The sequence below is a fragment of the Pristiophorus japonicus genome, chromosome 1 (assembly GCF_044704955.1).
Source record: "Pristiophorus japonicus isolate sPriJap1 chromosome 1, sPriJap1.hap1, whole genome shotgun sequence".
NCBI lineage: Eukaryota > Metazoa > Chordata > Chondrichthyes > Pristiophoridae > Pristiophorus > Pristiophorus japonicus.
The window spans coordinates 21625831-21645810 of NC_091977.1; the positions used below are offsets into that span (position 1 = coordinate 21625831).

Below are 19980 nucleotides of genomic sequence, written 5' to 3' on the forward strand. Positions count from 1 at the left end.
CTGCCTAGTTGATATCTTGCTGCAGTCTACAACTTCTTTCTTCATTCTCAAACACATGTTCAATGTTTGTATCTTCTGCAAACTTCTTGATGATGCTCCCTACATTAAAGTCTGAAGCAGTGATATGTGGCAAGTTGCCACTTTCCCATGGATCACGAGCTTCTACTTGTCTGACTGGTCTGAAAACCTTGCTAAAATCTCTACAGACTACCTCAAACACACTACCCTTGTTGATTGTTGGAGTTTGGACATATACTTGATTGTATACGGGACCAAACATTTGTTTTATTTTCCCCTTTAAATGAATTTTGTAAGGGACAATCCTGATGCATTATGCTTTAAATAGTTAGACTTTAAGGCATGCTGGCCTTGAGTTAATGGAGATTGGAAAGTGAGATAATGAACACTGGAGAGTTAAGTGCTAGGTATGTTTGTTTATACCGGTGTCAAAAGCCTGCACTTGTTTATACTGCCCTGTCACAATGCAGGATGGGTTATATATCAAAAGCTTAGCCTTCGATAAGTCAAAGCTTTGTAGTGCTAAAGCATATGTTGTAAAATGACGTAATTTGTAAGATAAAAGGACTTCACTGCAGATACCAATTTGAGAAGATGGTTCAAAGACAGGAGTCTTTAACACTTCTCCCAAAGCTTTGTCTCCGATTTAATAAACCTCTCTTTATATATTATACAGTCTCGGAAATATTTTTCCACAACAAAATGGCGTCACGACAGGATACTGTCTGATCAGACGTGATCACTTAAGACAGTATCTGGAATCTGGTGTTAGAGACTGAAAAGAGAGGTGTACGGGCACGACGGGATAGTGTATAAGATACGAATAAACAGATAGCGGGAAGAGGCTGACTAACCAGTTTGAGTTGTCCCTTTAGTAAATAAGGTCGGTGCGGAAGGGAACTGATCGATCCAACCTAGAGCCGAAAACTCCGGTGGTAAGGAAACACGCTAGCTTTGTTGCGAAGACAAAGGGTCTCCACAGAGTAGTCGTGGCCATGAGTATTACAGAAACAAAGGGAAACGTCCGAGACTGGCGAACATGGAAGGTAAGGAAGGGAATGTAAAACGCGGGCTGCCCGGGTATTTAATTAATTCCTATCATTAATTGTAACTTGCGTAATTACGTAATGCCATAAAAAAGCTGATAGTGACTATCTTAAGTGACATATGGATCCAGACATAAGCTTTGTTGAATGAAGAGAGACTTTTGTGAGTGTCTATTTTGAATGAAGAGAGTACTCGAGTGATTTTGACTGTGGAATGAATGAAAGCCTGTTTTAAGAAGGTGTGGAGTTGCCTGCCTGTTTTAGCTCCACCCACTCTTTCCAAACAGAGTGAAATGTTTTTTTTTAACCCTTCGTCGTGTTGTCCTGTATGTGGGAAGTTTAAGAAACTGTGAACCTTATGGTATTACATTTTAAGTTAGAAACGAAGGTGTGGATATAAGTTACGGAGCTAGGAAATGCAAAAAGGATAGGTTTGTTGAGTAAAAGATAAAAATACATGGTCCCGGTAGTAAAAAAAAAGAATTTGACACGCTCACTTACTTGTCGAAAGAAAACATTCAATTGAGTTGAAAGACATAAATTTAGTCCAGGAATGAGATAAAGAATGCCTTTTAAAACGCTCCCATTTTCCTTTGTGTAAAACCTTGACACGAAAGCTTCTAGCTCAGTAAAAAAAAAAAAGAGTTTTAAATTTAGAAATACCTTCAGGGATCAGGTCAAACTCCTGGGCGAGTGGTGAGCTATCTGTGAAGGTGTAAAAGGGACTTTTGAAAAAGGCTAAAACAGTAAGCTTTAGCAGTTTAGAAAAGAAAAAGATAAAGCAGGAAAAGGTCTCTGCCACGGGAACAGGAGGAGGGCAGAAAAGGGGGACTTGCCACAATACCCTATAAGACCTGAAGCTAGAACAGCAGTTGTAGAAATAGTAAAAGGGCTAGTGGAAAAGGGTATCTTAAAAGAAACAGTTAGCACCACTAACTCCCCAAAAAGGCCCAGGTAGGGAAATCCCAGATCCTGTACCTAGGGTACTGCCTCTCAAGGGGCTGAAAGAAATGCCCTCGGATAGGAAAAAGGCTGTCAAGGACATGCCTAGACCAGTAACGGTAAGGGGGGTGAGGAAGGTACTGGGCCTCTTTAATTACAGCCGGAACTTTATCCCTGATTTTGCAAAAATTGCTGAGCCAATACAAAGATTAGTGAAAGGGGGGAAACCGGCCCTAGACCTCATAGAGTGGGGCCCTGAACAAGAACAGGCGTATAGTAAACTCAAGTCAGAACTAGTCTCCGCACCTGGATTGGGACTGCCTGACATGGGTAAGGATTTCCACATCCACTGGAACAATGAAGGTGGGTTCTATATGGCCGTGGTCACCCAAGATCACGGGGATAAAAGGAGACCTATAGCCTATTACTCTACCACCGAAAGCCCGGTGGTGACTGGGTTATCCAGATGTATAGCCGCGCTAGATTGCGCAGCTTGGGCGGTAAAAATAAGCGAGCCTGTGGTGATGACTGGAAACATCATTCTCCACACTAAACACACATTGGTAGAAATGTTAAACACAGGAAAACTGAGAACCGTATCTAATATGAGACGGGCAAAGTGGGAAGCAGTCCTCTTAACACCCAACAAAGCGGTAACCATAATTAGGGATGTAGGAAACAACCCCGCAGAAGGTATGATGGGTGAAGGGGAACCCCACTTTTGCGAAGAGATATGTGAGGATATGGAAGAGGATAAAATAAAAGACGCCCCCCTTCAAACCGCAGAACAAACCTTGTTTGTGGACGGCTCACGAAAATACGTAGAGGGACTACCTTGTACCGGGTGGGCCGTAGTTAACCAGGATCTAGAGGCAGTTGAATCAGGGCGAATTAATGGGGGGTCGTCAGCTCAAGTGGCAGAACTGGCAGCCCTTACCCGGGCACTGGAATTATCGGAAAATAAGATTGTTAATATCTATACGGACAGTAGATATGCATTCGGGGTAGTACACAATTATATGACAGCATGGGGGAGAAGGGGTGTTTGCGATGGATAAAGACATAACTTACCTAAATACCAGTTGATATCAGCTGTGAAAAAGATATTGGTTTAATTGGAAAAAAAGAATTTGAAGAGGTAAATAAAACACTCTCCATTGATAATGATTTTAAATTATTAAAATTAAGTCAGTGCCGCTGGGGCCCGAGACGAACAGATAAGTATTGAGAAACTACACCAGGACACTTCTGAGGAGGAAATAGGTATGTGGACAAAGCAGGGCGCAACGCAAGGGAAGGATAACGTTTGGAGACGAAACGAAAAGGTAATGGCGCCTGAATGCATACAGAATACCTTATTGGAGTTGCATCATGGCCTGTCTCATTCAGAACGAGAGGCCATGACCAGGAGTCTTGGGAGAGATTGGTGGTGGAAGGGGATGGGGAGAGATATTGGTAAATATTGCCATCGATGCGTTACGTGCGCACAATATAATCCAGGCAGGCCCATTAAAATTAAAATGGGACACCGGCCCCATTTAACGGGGGCCATGGGAACACGTACAAATTGATTTCACAGGTCCTTTGCCCCCATCCCATGGAAAGAGATATTGCCGAGTGATTATAGATCAATTTACCCGGTGGGTGGAAGCTTTCCCCACACGTGATTGCACTGCCTCAACAGTGGCAAGGATATTGACCAAGTAGGTGATTCCCCGATGGGGAGTGCCTCAACAGTGGCAAGGATATTGACCGAGCCGGTGATTCCCCGATGGGGAGTGCCTCAACAGTGGCAAGGATATTGACCGAGCAGGTGATTCCCCGATGGGGAGTGCCTCTTCAAATAGATTCCGACCAAGGCACCCACTTCACCGGTAAAAACAATATGCCAGCTGATGGGCATAAAACAAAAATTCCACATCCCCTACCACCCGCAGAGTTCTGGAATGGTAGAGCGCATGAACCGTACCCTTAAGAACGCCCTGGCAAAGGCCATGCAAACGTCAGGAAAAACGTGGACAGAAGTATTACCCATTATATTGATGAAGTTAAAAGCCACGACAAACCGGACAACCGGATTAACTCCTTATGAACTAATGACAGGAAAGGCGATGCAATTACCAGAGAACATCATAACAGGGGGGGCCCATTAAAAGACAAAATAAAACGGTATGTTTTGGAACTAAGTACTCAATTAAAAGGGATGCGTAAATTAGTTAGGGACAATCAGGAAGAAAGAGACGCGGAAGCAGAGCTTACAAAGCTCCCTGAAGTCCCGTTGGCAGGAAGTCGCGTTATGGTAAGGGTCCTCCCGGGAAAACCGGGGTTTGCCCCAAAAATGGATAGGACCGTATGAGGTTATAATCAGCAGGGACACTTGTGCCTGCATCGATGTTAAAGGGAACGGACAATGGAAGCATCGGACCCAGCTTAAGGTTTTTGAACCAGCCGTTTAGCACACGTATTGGTTGTTGTTATTTGTCTATTTACAGATTGACAGCGAGAGATTCTTCAAGCAAGCCATACGGCCATTTTGCCTTTGACTATTTGTTAATTATAGAGTAATAAGATGAAACTATATATTGCGATCGGTGCGATTATCATAGTTCGTGTTAGGTCCGGCCTGCTAGCTAGATCGAAACGAGAGTTACATGTAAATACCTTTTTGTACATGTCTTGTGTTTATGCACAAAATGAGAACTTTTCCAGTTGCTGGGTATGTTCGCACATCCCCATACATAGCAAAGGAGGCATCCCTTTGAGGTCAATCTCCCTTAACATTTCGCAAGTAGCAGAGTGGGTAATGCGACAAAACGGTACAGGGGAAGTAAATGATACTTGGAACCAGAGTGGGGATAAAGAAACGTGGAGATCGGGGGGTTACCTTTTGGATGCATTTGACAGATGGTACCAGCCGGAATACAATAGGTCGGTACGACCCCCGTTCCTGGTTTTGACCAACACCTCAGGAGTTGGAAGGCCCACCGCTGACATTTGTTTCACTAGAAACCTGACCGGTGAGGAAACAGGTTTTGTAGCAGGATACTTTAACCTCGCCAGGTGGAACATAATAGCCAGTGAAACAACAAACCAGGGGTTCTTTGAAATAGAGGGTTTGAAGAATCAGACACGTAGCCAGGACTGGGACCCTAAGATTAGGTGGCGATGGGGGCTGAGAGAGAGATTGGGATCGAACCTAACAGCATGCAATGGCACTTATTTTGTGTGTGGGCATAAGGCCTACCCCTGGTTGCCTTAGGACTGGAGGGGGTCCTGTTATTTGGGATATGTGGTCCCTTTTGTCAGAGGGGTACGTACTTTAGCAGAAGTACAGACACCAGGTCGTCTAAGACGAGATCTTACCCCGGTAGAGAGGCTATTTGGGGTCATGATGCTCCCATTCGGGATAGGACGCACCATGGATGAATTACGTAACCTAGAGAGAGTACTGGAACAGATAGTTAATGACACTGCTGAAGCAATAGAGGGCATAATGGCTGAAATGGTAGCCATACGCACAATGGTACTCCAGAACCGAATGGCCCTAGATTATATACTAGCACAAAGTGGGGGCACATGTGCCTTAATTGGAGCTGAATGTTGCACTTACATTCCCGATAATTTAGAAAGCATAATCAACCTCGCTGATCACATAAGAAGGGAGGTAAAGAAGTTATCCACGACAGCAGGAGGATCTGGCTGGTTTGACTGGCTGTTAGGAGGATCCTGGGGGTCCTATCTTATGCATGGAGTAATTATTCTGGTTGTAATAATAATTACTTGCTGTCTGATTATCGGGTGTTTTAATATCTGCTGTAAAGTTATGATGGCTCGACTGATGCCAGTAGCCAGTGTAATCGCCGAAGAAAAAGCACACCTGATGGAAATACCTGAAGACACCAAGGATGAAGAAACAGACGACAATGACACCAACCACTATCTTTGAAGGGTAGCCTAGAGCTACAGGCAAGGTGGATATACGGAACATCAGGGAAATAACATACCCCAAAGGATGAATATATGCTACTATCATTGTGGTCATCTGGATTTCGTAAACATCCTCCAGGACCAAAAGGGGGAATATTGTTGGAGCGGATTTTTGGACATATATTTGATTGTATACGGGACCAAACATTTGTTTTATTTTCCCCTTTAAATGAATTTTGTAAGGGACAATACTGATGCATTATGCTTTAAACAGTTAGACTTTAAGGCATGCTGGCCTTGAGTTAATGGAGATTGGAAAGTGAGATAATGAACACTGGAGAGTTAAGTGCTAGGTATGTTTGTTTATACTGGTGTCAAAAGCCTGCAATTGTTTATACTGCCCTGTCACAATGCAGGATGGGTTATATATCAAAAGCTTAGCCTTCGATAAGTCAAAGCTTTGTAGTGCTAAAGCATGTGTTGTAAAGTGACGTAATTTGTAAGATAAAAGGACTTCACTGCAGATACCAATTTGAGAAGATGGTTCAAAGACAGGGGTCTTTAACACTTCTCCCAAAGCTTTGTCTCCGATTTAATAAACCTCTCTTTATATATTATACAGTCTCGGAAATATTTTTCCACAACATGATCCTCTTTGTTACCTCCTCAAAAAATTCAATCAAGTTACATGACCTTCCCTTGACAAATCCATGTTGGCTGTCTTTGATTAATCTGTGCCTATCTAAAGGAATATTTATCCTGTCTCTCAGAATTTTTTCCAATAATTTGTCCACCACCGAGGTTAGGTTGTCTGGCCTGTAATCACCAGGTCTATCCTTTTCTCCCTTTTTAAACAACAGTACAGCGTTAGCAAACCCCAGTCCTCCGGCACCACACCTATAGCCAGAAACAATTGGAAAATGATGCTCAGAGCCTCCGCTATTTCCACCCTTGCTTCGATTAACAGCTTGGGATACATTTCATCCATGCCTGGAAAATTATCTACTTCATAGAAACATAGAAACATAGAAAATAGGTGCAGGAGTAGGCCATTCGGCTCTTCGAACCATTCAATGAGTTCATGGCTGAACATGCAACTTCAGTACCCCATTTCTGCTTTCTTGCCATACCCCTTGATCCCCCTAGTAGCAACTACTACATCCAATTCCTTTTTGAATATATGTAGTGAATTGGCCTCAACAACTTTCTGTGGTAGAGAATTCCACAGGTTCACCACTCTCTGGGTGAAGAAGTTTCTCCTCATCTCGGTCCTAAATGGCTTACCCCTTATCCTTAAACTGTGACCCCTGGTTCTGGACTTCCCCAACATTGGGAACATTCTTCCTGCATCTAACCTGTCTAAACCCGTCAGAATTTTAAACATTTCTATGAGATCCCCTCTCATTCTTCTGAACTCCAGTGAATACAAGCCCAGTTGATCCAGTCTTTCTTGATATGTCAGTCCCGCCATCCCGGGAATCAGTCTGGTGAACCTTCGCTGCACTCCCTCAATAGCAAGAATGTCCTTCCTCAAGTTAGGAGACCAAAACTGTACACAATACTCCAGGTGTGGCCTCACCAAGGCCCTGTACAACTGTAGCAACACCTCCCTGCCCCTGTACTCAAATCCCCTCGCTATGAAGGCCAACATGCCATTTGCTTTCTTAACCGCCTGCTGTACCTGCATGCCAACCTTCAATGACTGATGTACCATGATACCCAGGTCTCGTTGCACCTCCCCTTTTCCTAATCTGTCACCATTCAGATAATAGTCTGTCTCTCTGTTTTTACCACCAAAGTGGATAACCTCACATTTATCCACATTATACTTCATCTGCCATGCATTTGCCCACTCACCTAACCTATCCAAGTCACTCTGCAGCCTCATAGCATCCTCCTCGCAGCTCACACTGCCATCCAACTTAGTGTCATCCGCAAATTTGGAGATTCCAAGGATGCTAAACCTCTCTCTCTACATTTATTCGATCTAATATTTCACTGTTCCTCCTCAACTATAATGTCGGCTTCATTCTTCTCTTTTGTGAAAACAGACGCAAAATATTCATTAAGAACTATAACCATGTCTTCCGCCTCTCCACACAGGTTACCTTTTTGGTCTTGATGACTGGGGGGCAGTGCTGCACGGCGGGGACAGGTTGGTGGAGGACCTTTGTCTTACGGATGTTTAGCATAAAACCCATGCTTTTGCATGCCTCAGTAAATACGTTGGCTATGACTTGGAGTTCAGCCTCTGTATGTGTGCAGACGCAGGCGTCATCCGTGTTCTGTAGCTTGACAACAGAGGTTGGTGTGGTCTTGGACCTGGCCTGGAGACGACAAAGGTTGAACAGGTTCCCACTGGTCTGTCGTTTAGTTCCACTCCAGCGGGGAGCTTGTCTTTGCAAGATCCTGCAAATCCCCTGGGAGGACAGATGCACCAACGTTAGCATCCTCGACCAGGCCAACATCCCCAGCATCGAAGCACTGACCACACTCGACCAGCTCCGCTGGGCAGGCCACACTGCTCGCATGCCAGACACTAGACTCCCAAAGCAAGCGCTCTACTCGGATCTCCTTCACGGCAAACGAGCCAAAGGTGGGCAGAGGAAACGTTACAAGGACACCCTCAAAGCCTCCCTGATAAAGTGCAACATCCCCACCGACACCTGGGAGTCCCTGGCCAAAGACCGTCCTAAGTGGAGTAAGCCCCCCCCTATGCCTCACCTGTGACAGGGACTGTGGTTCCCGTATTGGACTGTTCAGCCATCAAAGGACTCACTTTTAGAGTGGAAGCAAGTCTTCCTCGATTCCGAGGGACTGCCTATGATGATGATGATGACCTTTTTGGTCTCTAATAGGCCCTGCTTTTTCTTTAGATATTCTCTTGGTCTTTACGTATTTATAAAACATCTTTGAGTTTTCCTTGATTTTACTTGCCAATATTTTTTCATGCCCTCTCTTTGCTTTCCTAATTTCCTTTTTAATTTTACCCCTACACTTTCTATACTCCTCTCGGCTTTCTGCAATATTTAGGTCTCGGTACCTGACATAAGCTTCCCTTTTTTGCCATATCTTACCCCATATGCTGCGTGACATCTAGGCGGCTGTAAATTTGTTAGTCCCATCCTTTTTCTTTAAGGGAACATACTTGCTCTGAACCCTCACTATCCCCTCCTTGAATGCCTCCCAATGCTCTGACACTGATTTACCTTCAAGTAGCTGTTTCCAGTCCACTTTTGCTAAATCACATCTCAGCTTCGTAAAATTGGCCTTTCCCCAATTGAAACATTTTAGAAACATAGAAACATAGAAAATAGGTGCAGGAGTAGGCCATTCGGCCCTTCGAGCCTGCAGCACCAATCAATATGATCATGGCTGAGCATGCAACTTCAGTACACCATTCCTTTTTTCTCTCCATACCCCTTGATCCCTTTAGCTGTAAGGGCCACATCTAACTCTCTTTTGAATATACCTAATGAATTGGCCTCAACAACTTTCTGTGGTAGAGAATTCCACAAATTCACAATTCTCTGAGTGAAGAAGTTTCTCCTCATCTCGGTCCTAAATGGCTTACCCCTTACCCTTAGACTGTGACCCCTGGTTCTGGACGTCCCCAACATCGGGAACATTCTTCCTGCATCTAACCTGTCCAATCCCGTCAGAATGTTATATGTTTCTATGAGATCCCCGCTCATTCTTCTAAATTCCAGTGAATATAAGCCTAGTCGATCCAGTCTTTCTTCATATGTCAGTCCTGCCATTCCGGGAATCAGTCTGGTGAACCTTCGCTGCACTCCCTCAATAGCAAGAATGTCCTTCCTCAGATTAGGAGACCAAAACTGTACACAATATTCCAGGTGAGGCCTCACCAAGGCCCTGTACAACTGCAGTAAGACCTCCTTGCTCCTATACTCAAATCCTCTCGCTATGAAGGCCAACATGCCATTTGCCTTCTTCACCGCCTGCTGTACCTGCATGTCAGCTTTCAATGACTGATGTACCATGACACCCAGGTCTCATTGCATCTCCCCTTTTCCTAATCTGTCAACATTCAGATAATATTCTGCCTTCCTGTTTTTGCTACAAAGTGGATAACCTCACATTTATCTACATTATACTGCATCTGCCATGCATTTGCCCACTCACCTAACCTGCCTAAGTCACCCTGCAGCCTCTTAGCATCCTCCTCAGAGCTCACACTGCCACCCAGTGTCATCTGCAAATTTGGAGATATTACATTCAAAATTCGTCTAAATCATTGATGTATATTGTAAATAGCTGGGGTCCCAGCACTGAAACTTGCAGCACCCCACTAGTCACTGCCTGCCATTCTGAAAAGGACCCGTTTATTCCTACTCTTTGCTTCCTGTCTGCCAACCAGTTCTCTATCCATGTCAATACATTACCCCCAATACCATGTGCTTTAATTTTTCACACTAATCACTACTCCTGATCTATATTTGTCCTTTTCCATAACTAGTCTAAATCTAACTAAATTATGATCAATAGCACCAAAATGCTCTCCCACTGATACCCTTTCACCTGCCCAGCTTTATTCCTTAAAACAAAGTCCAGAACCGTCCCCTCTGTTGTTGGGCTTGCTACACACTGGCTAAAAAAGTGCTCCTTAATGCATTTTAGGAATTCTGCATCATTTATACCTTTTAAACTGATTCTATCCCAGTTAATATTAGAATAGTTGAAATCCCCTACTATTACTACCACATTGCTTTTGCACTTCTCAGAAACTTGTCTACATATTTGCTCTTCTATCTCCCGCTGACTCTTTGGAGGTCTATAGTACAATCCCTTCAGTGTGAGTGCCCCTTTTTTGTTCTTCAGTTCAACCCATACAGCCTCATTGCATGATCTTTCTAACATATCATCCTTCCTCACAGCTGTAATTGTTTCTTTAACCACTATTGCGAACACCAGTCCTTTTTTATCATGCTCTCTATCTCATCTGGGAATCCTGTAACCAGGAATGTTGAGCTGCCATTCCTGCCCCTCTTTCAGCCATGTTTCAGTAATAGTTATGATATCACACTCCCATGTGTCTATCTGTGCCCTCAGCTCAGTGCCGTGAGATTTCTTAAGTCCACCTGAAAGACGGCACTTCTGACAGTGCAGCACTCCCTCGGTGCTAGACCAGAGTGTCAGATTAGATTATGTGTTCAAGTGTCTGGAGGGAGACTTGAAGCCGGCAGCGTGAATGCTGCCAACTGAGTTACAGCTGACACCTTACAGATTCTGACAGACCCACTGTGTATTTGCTGCATTTCCTGATTAGATTTCAGACACTTGTAGGATTTCTCCTTTTGTCGCTTCACAGGAGCTTGTGATGGTCCACCTTTGGCAAAACGGTCGTTGCACTGAACGATCCTTTATTGATTTTCATTGTCACTACACAATTGTGGCTTTTAATGCCTGTGAACTGTTCTGGGTGAATTTGTCATGTAACTGAAAACCTTGAAGTACTGGAAAGAGTCTGTAAGCAAGTCTCCTTTATATCAGAGGATAACTACCCTAAATCTAACTGAATTATGATCACTACCACCAAAATTCTCTTCAATGCTAGAGTCAGTAAGGACACAGACCTCTGGGGAGGCGTGATCGGCAGAGAGGGGGTAGGGAAAACCAACTCCAGCGGTTCCCTGCTCCTGACAAAATGCCTACAACATGACCTTGTCATCACTAATAACTTGTTCCGCCAGAGAGACAAGTACAAGGCATAATGGTAACACCCTCGCTCCAAACACTGGCACCTGCTCGACTATATCATTGTTCGAGCCAGGGATCGCAAAGATGTGCGCATCACCCGCGCCATGACAGGAGCTGACGACTGCTGGACAGACCACCGTCGAATCCATTCCATCATTAACATCAACATAGCCCCAAAGCGGCGACTGCAGCAAAAAAAAAAATCAATGCCGGGGCACTCAAAGACCCAGCTAAGAGAGCCCTGTACAGCCATCGCCTCACTGCTAACCTGGTGACCCTTGATGACCCCGAGACGCAGAATGCCCACAGCACTTGGTTTGCCCTCCAGGCCACCATAACCAGTGCCTGCGAAGAGACGCTCGGTCACTCAACCAGGAAACACCAGGACTGGTTTGATGAGAGTGACCAGGAGATCCAAGAGCTAATAAATCGCAAGCACAAGGAATTTCTGAACCTAAAACAACAACCCAACTCAGGAACAGCAAAGCATCTTTGAAGACAGCTGAAGGGCGAGGCTCAACAAAAAACCCGCGACCTAAAGAAGAGATGGTGGATGGAGAAAGCACAGGACATTCACCAACTTGCCTACAGCCATGATGTGTGAGGATTCTTCACTGCAGTCAAGTTCACCTACGGCCCAAGCACCCAGGGCCCCACCTCACTGCTGGCCATGTCCGAATCCAGTGCTTAGGTCGATGCCAGGTTGTCCGTCCAATTTTATTCTTTTTGTTTATCCTAGATGTTTAACAGGCCATTTCAAAGGAAAGTTAAGAGTCAAGCACATTGTGAGTCTGGTGTCACATATTGGCCAGAACGGATAAGGACAGCAAATTTCTTTCCCTAAAGGACATTAGTGAACCAGATGGGTTTTTACGACAATTTGGTAGATGGTCACCGTTACTTGTGCTAGTTTTATATTTCAGATTTATTTCCTGAACTGAATTTAAATTCTCCAGTTGCCGCGGTGAGATTTGAACGCAAGTCTCCGGATTATTAGTCTGGATGACTCGTCAACAGTACCAAACAAAACACAATATCTGGTCATTATCATCTTGCTGTTTGTGGGAGCTTGCTGTGCGCAAATTGTCTGCCGCGATTCCTTACATTACATCAGTGACTACACTCCAAAAAGTTCATCATTGGTTGTAAAGTGTTTTGGAACGTCCGGTAGCCGTGAAAGGCGCTATAGAAATGCATGTCTTTCTTTCTCATCCATAGAAACATAGAAAATAGCAGGCCATTCGAGCCTGCGCTGCCATTCAATGAGTTCATGGCTGAACAGTACCCCATTCCTGCTTTCTCGCCATACCCCTTGATCCCCCTAGTAGTAAGGACTTCATCTAACTGCTTTTTGAATATATTTAGTGAATTGGCCTCAACAATTTTCTGTGGTAGAGAATTCCACAGGTTCACCACTCTCTGGCTGAAGAAGTTTCTCCTCAACTCGGTCCTAAATGGCTTACCTCTTATCCTTAGACTGTGACCCCTGGTTCTGGACTTCCCCAACATTGGGAACAGTCTTCCTGCATCTAACCTGTCTAAACCCGTCAGAATGTTAAACGTTTCTATGAGATCCCCTCTCATTCTTCTGAACTCCAGTGAATACAAGCCCAGTTGATCCAGTCTTTCTTGATATGTCAGTCCCGCCATCCCGGGAATCAGTCTGGTGAACCTTAGCTGCACTCCCTCAATAGCAAGAATGTCCTTCCTCAAGTTAGGAGACCAAAACTGTACACAATACTCCAGGTGTGGCCTCACCAAGGCCCTGTACAACTGTAGCAACACCTCCCTGCCCCTGTACTCAAATCCCCTCGCTATGAAGGCCAACATGCCATTTGCTTTCTTAACCGCCTGCTGTACCTGCATCCAACCTTCAATGACTGATGTACCATGATACCCAGGTCTCGTTGCACCTCTCCTTTTCCTAATCTGTCACCATTCAGATAATAGTCTGTCTCTCTGTTTTTACCACCAAAGTGGATAACCTCACATTTATCCACATTATACTTCATCTGCCATGCATTTGCCCACTCACCTAACCTATCCAAGTCACTCTGCAGCCTCATAGCATCCTCCTCGCAGCTCACACTGCCACCCAACTTAGTGTCATCCGCAAATTTGGAGATACTACATTTAATCACCTCGTCCAAATCATTAATGTACAATGTAAACAGCTGGGGCCCCAGCACAGAACCTTGCGGTACCCCACTTGTCACTGCCTGCCATTCTGAAAAGTACCCATTTACTCCTACTCTTTGCTTCCTGTCTGACAACCAGTTCTCAATCCATGTCAGCACACTACCCCCAATCCCATGTGCTTTAACTTTGCACATTAATCTCTTGTGTGGGACCTTGTCAAAAGCCTTCTGAAAGTCCAAATACACCACATCAACTGGTTCTCCCTTGTCCACTCTACTGGGAACATCCTCAAAAATTTCCAGAAGATTTGTCAAGCATGATTTCCCTTTCACAAATCCATGCTGACTTGGACCTATCATGTCACCTCTTTCCAAATGCGCTGCTATGATATCCTTAATAATTGATTCCATCATTTTACCCACTACCGATGTCAGGCTGACTGGTCTATAATTCCGTTTTCTCTCTCCCTCCTTTTTTAAAAAGTGGGGTTACATTGGCTACCCTCCACTCCATAGGAACTGATCCAGAATCTATGGAATGTTGGAAAATGACTGTCAATGCATCCGTTATTTCCAAGGCCACCTCCTTAAGTACTCTGGGATGCAGTCCATCAGGTCCTGGGGATTTATCGGCCTTCAATCCCATCAATTTCCCCAACACAATTTCCCGACGAATAAGGATTTCCCTCAGTTCCTCCTTTTTACTAGATCCTCTGACCCTTTTTAAATCCGGAAGGTTGTTTGTGTCCTCCTTAGTGAATACCGAACCAAAGTACTTGTTCAATTGGTCCGCCATTTCTTTGTTCCCCATTATGACTTCCCCTGATTCTGACTGCAGGGGACCTACGTTTGTCTTTACTAACCTTTTTCTCTTTACATATCTGTAGAAACTTTTTCAATCCGTCTTAATGTTCCCTGCAAGCTTCTTCTCGTACTCCATTTTCCCTGCCCTAATCAAACCCTTTGCCCTCCTCTGCTGAGTTCTAAATTTCTCCCAGTCCCCAGGTTCGCTGCTATTTCTGGCCAATTTATATGCCACTTCCTTGGCTTTAATACTATCCCTGATTTCCCTTGATAGCCACGGTTGAGCCACCTTCCCTTTTTTATTTTTACGCCAGTAAAGTAAGCATCCTGCAACCGTTCCCCAGGTGAAAGTATTTTGTTTCCACCACCACCCATTGGGCTCCTCCTAAAATCTGAGCCCTGACGATTGCAGGGGCAAATGATGAAATTGGCCACAACCGTTGCACCGACGCACGCCTGCGACTTGGGTTGCACTTCGGCCAGCGGGCCGCTTGGGGCGCAGTGTGAGCGGAGCGCTGGGCAGCGAAGCGGAGCGGAGCGGAGCGATCGTCGGCGGAGCAGAGTGCCACTGAACGGTGCAGAGACAGAGACAGAGACAGAGACGGAGTGGGAGCACTGCAGCGAGCGATAGAGTGAGTTTAAACGCCTCTGAATGCAACGGGCTCAACTTGCCGGCAGCCTCTCGCGTCTCGGGCACGGTGTGTTGTGTGTAAGTGACAGCTGGATTAGCCAGTCACCAGCAACCAGAACTGGGAGCGAAATTCGCCAGCGAGAATGCCACTGGCCTGAGTCTGCTTCAGTACTCGGGAGGATTTCCCCTGCTGTCCAATTAGGCGCCGCTTTAAGGGGGTGGGATCCGACCCAGTTTTAATTTAAACTGAACTCCCATTGAACCTTGGATTGACACAGGACTGTGAAGGGTAAGAGACCAGAGTTATACTGTGGGTTGCAGCTCACCCACTGGCCAGGAAGGAGCTATTCAGACAACTATTTTTATTATTATTAATAAACTACTTGTCCAGGTAAGATTATCTCTTTCTGACAGCCTTTTGCTTTTTAAATGACTGCATACCAAGTGTATAGGACAACCAAAGATCTGTTATTGTGATGTATTTATTAATGAATTTCAATACAGATAAGTGTGAGGTGGTGCATTTTGGTAGAAAGAAGAAAGAAAGACTTGCATTGATATAACGCCTTTCACAACCTCAGGATTTCCAAAGCACTATACAGCCAACGCAGTACTTTTGGAGTGTAGTCACTGTCTGAGGGACTGCCTATGATAATGAGTAGGAAACACAGCAGCCAATGTGCGCACAGCAAGCTCCCACTAGCAGCAATGTGATAATGACCAAATAATCTGTTTTTGTGATGTTGATTTGAGGCATAAATATTGGTCAGGACACCAGGGATAACTTCCCTGCTCTTCTTCCAAATAGTGGCCGTGGGATCTTTTACATCCACCTGAGCGAGCAGACCCAGCCTTGGTTTAATGTTTGCTCCGAAAGATGGCACCTCCGACAGTGCAGCACTCCCTCAGTGCTGCACGAGTGTCAGCCTAGATTTATGTGCTCAAGTCTCTGGAGTGGGACTTGATGACTCAGAGGAGAGAGCACAACCCACTGAGCCACGGCTGAATAAGGAGGCTGCATACTCCTTGGAAAGTAAGTGTCTAAATGGGGTAAAGGAGCAGGTGGATCTGGGGGTACAGATACACAAATCACTAAAAGTAGCGACGCAGGTTAATAAGACCACAAAGCAAACATAGCACTGGCGTTCGTTCCCAATAAATCCAATTGGGAATTCAGGATAAAGCTTCTTTACCCAGAGTGCGGAATTCAGGAGAAACTTCTTCACCCAGAATGCGGTTAGTATGCGGAACTCACTACTGCAAGCAGTAGTGGAATCCAACAGCATGGGCACATTTTAAGGGGACATTTTAAGATAAACATATGAGGGAGAAAGGCATAGAAGCTCGTCCTGATGGGGTGAGATGAATCGGCGTTCAAAGGGGCTCATGTGGAGCATAAACACCAGCATGAACTAGTTGGGCTGAATGTCCTGTTTCTGTGTTGTAAATTCTATGTAATTCTGTTTACAAATACTGCCTCACACCAAGACTGCAGGTATACTTCACCTGATGCGAAAGGCAAGTGATGTGAGGGGTCTTCCAAGAGGTATGTTGGGACGCTTCAGTGCACCTGGGAGTCTGATCAGATCCCAACTGTTGAGTTACACTGTGAAAATGTGTATCCACAGTCACTTGGCTAACTAACAGAAAACAGAGAGTCGGGACAAAGGGGTCATTTTCCGGTTGGCAAACTGTAACTAGTGGGGTGCCGCAGGGATCGGTGCTGGGGCCCCAACTATTTACAAGGTATATTTATGACTTGGATGAAGGAACGAGTGTAATGTAGCCAAGTTTGCTGATGATACAAAGATGGGTGGGAAAGCTGGTTGTGAGGAGGACACAAAAAATCTGCAAAGGGATATAGACAGGCTAAGTGAGTGGGAAAACATTTGGCAGATGGAGTATAATGTGGGAAAGTGTGAGGTTATCCACTTTGGCAGGAAAAATAAAAAAGCAAATTATTTAAATGGAGAGAAACTACAAAGTGTTGCAGTACAGCGGGACCTGGGGATCCCTATGCATGAAACACAAAAAGTTAATATGCAGGTTCAGCAAATAATCAGGAAGGCAAATGGAATGTTGGCCTTTATTGCAAGGGGAATAGAGTATAAAAGCAGAGAATTCCTGCTCTAACTGTACAGAGTATTGGTGCGACCACACCTGGAGTACTGCATACAGTTTTGATCTTATTAAGGAGGGATATACTTGCATTGGAGACTGTTCAGTGATGGTTCACTAGGATGATTCCTGAGGTGAAGGTGTTGACTTATGAAGCAAGGTTGAGCAAGTTTAGCCTATACTCATTGGCGTTTAGAAGAATGAGAAGTGATCTTAGTGAAACATATCATCGTAGGCAGTCCCTTGAAATAGATTACTTGCTTCCACTCTAAAAGTGAGTTCTTAGGTGACTGAACAGTCCAATACAGGAATTACAGTCTCTGTCACAGATGGGACAGACAGTGGTTGAAGGAAAGGGTGGGTGGGACAGGTTTGCCACACACACTTTTCGCTGCCTGTGCTTGTTTTCTGCATGCTCTCGGCGACAAGACTCGAGGTGCTCAGTGCCCTCCCGGATGCTCTTCCTCCACTTAGGGCGGTCTTTGGCCAGGGACTCCTAGGTGTCGGTGGGGATGTTGCATTTTATCAAGGAGGCTTTGAGGGTGTCCTTGAAATGTTTCCTCTGCCCATCTGGGGCTCGCTTGCCGTGTAGGAGTTCCAAGTCCATGATCAGATCAGCCATAAAAACATAAGAAATAGGAGCAGGATTAGGCCATCAGGCCCCTCGAGCCTGCTCCGCCATTTAATAAGATCATGGCTGATCTGATCATGGACTCGGCTCCACTTCCCTGCCTGCTCCCCATAACCCTTTATTCCCTTATCTCTCAAAAATCTGTCTATTCCTAACCCTAACCCTAACCTTATTAGCATAACCCTAACCCAATTCCCTTTCCCCACATATGCTTATCTAGCTCCTTAAATGCATCTATACTAATCGCTTCAACCACTCCCTGTGGTAGCAAGTTCCACATTCTCACCACTCTCTGGGTATTGAAGTTTCTTCTGAATTCCCTATTGGATTTCTTGGTGACTATCTTATATTTATGGCCTCTAGTTTTGCTCTTCCTCACAAGTGGAAACACTCTCTATTCTATCAAAACCTTTCATAACTTTAAAGACCTCTATTAGGTCACCCCTCAGCCTTCTTTTTTCAGGAGAAAAGAGACCCAGCCTGTTCATCCTTTCCTGATCGGTGTAGCCTCGTATTTCTGGTATCATCCTTGTAAATCTTTTTTTACACCTTCTCCAGTGCCTCTATATCCTTTTTATAATATGGCGACCAGAATTGTACGCAGTACTCCAAGTGTGGTCTAACCAAAGTTCAATACAGGTTTAGCATAACTTTCCTACTTTTCAATTCAATCCCTCTAGAAATAAACACTTGTGCTTGGTTTGCTTTTTTATGGCCTTGGTAAGCTGTGTCGTAACTTTTAGTGATTAGTGTATTTGTACTCCGAGATCCCTTTGCTTTTCTAGCCCAGTTGGTTTCGTAATTCCATTTTTTTCTTGCCAATACCTCACATTTATTTGTGTTGAATTTCATTTGGCAATGATATGCCCACGTTTATTAATGTCTTGTAATTTGTTGCAGTCCTACTCAGTATTGTCTATCCCTCGCCCAATTTGGCGTCGTCTGCAAATTTTAGAAATTGTGTTTTTGATATCAGAGTCTAAGGACCCAAACTTGGTCAAAGCCAAGGCCCGCCCAAAGGACCGCCGATGGCCGCCGAGAGACCGGGCGGTACTTTGCCAGGAAGATTCCTCTAAAAGAGATAGCAGTACCGCCCAGCGGCCAAATAACAGCGACGGCGTCATCTGGGCGGCAGTGGGCAGGAGCTTTCAATCTTGCCAGCAAATGCGTTCATCGCCAAAGTGCCGCCGAGGATTGAGTCAGGCCGAGGGAGGGGGGAGCACTGAAAAATAAAAATCCTCACAAAAAAAAAACACTTTCAGGGGCCCCCATACAGGTAAAACACTGAAAAATAAAAAATGAAAACCTGCTCACTAACTTTTTTTGCATGTCTTACTTACCGGCGGGGTTAGACCTGCCTCCACGCAGCGACCCTTCCCCCTGCTGCCACCGACTCCTGCCCATAACAATATGGCAGCTTGGCGGGCGGGAGGTTACTTACGCGACTTGGCCGCCGGAGGCCGTCAGCGGGCGGTTCCCGCCGGTACTCCCCTCCCGCCGTCAGCAGATCAAGAGAAATCTGTCACCGAGGGGAGACCGCCGAAAAATCTCGGCGGCAGCCGGCGGTAAGGCCACCAATTTCGGGCCCTAAATCTTTACTATAAATATTGAACAACAGCGGTCCCAGCACTGATCCTTGTGGAACACCACTTCCCACCTTCTGTAGTTGAGGAGAATAGCATAGATGCATTTAAGGTGAAGCTAGACAAACCTGAGGGAGTAAAGAATAGAAGATTAACCACAGGCATAGACCAGTAGGGTCGAATGGCCTGATTCTGTGCTGTAAACACTGTGGTTACTTCAGCTTAACATTTTTTTAATTAATTGAAGGGATGTGAATGTAGCTGACAAGGCCAGCATTTATTGTCCATCCATAATTGCCCTGAAGAAGGCAGTGGTGAGCCGCCTTCTTGAATACAACTGAGTGGCTTGCTTGGCCATTTCAGAGTCAACTGCATTGCTATGGGTCTGGAGTCACATATAGGCCAGACCAGGTAAGAATGG

At 45.0% G+C, this 19980-nt stretch overlaps 1 protein-coding gene and 1 long non-coding RNA gene across 5 annotated transcripts in view; both read left to right on the plus strand.

Moving 5' to 3' along the window:
- Positions 1 to 893: 893 nt before the first annotated feature.
- LOC139277171 (uncharacterized) lies at positions 894 to 6550 on the plus strand. The gene is made up of 2 exons (XR_011596047.1): positions 894 to 1064; positions 4499 to 6550. It is a non-coding gene; the product is annotated as an uncharacterized lncRNA (long non-coding RNA).
- An 8550-nt stretch (positions 6551 to 15100) lies between these two features.
- aadat (aminoadipate aminotransferase) overlaps positions 15101 to 19980 on the plus strand; it is an 86992-nt gene continuing 82112 nt past the window's right edge. For 3 of the 4 annotated variants that reach the window (XM_070878081.1, XM_070878107.1, XM_070878099.1), the window contains exon 1: positions 15101 to 15228. The gene's annotated coding sequence lies outside the window, so the exon portion shown is untranslated. Of the gene's footprint in view, positions 15229 to 15262; positions 15619 to 19980 lie in introns of those variants that run through there. The other variant, XM_070878090.1, reaches the window with a different exon arrangement.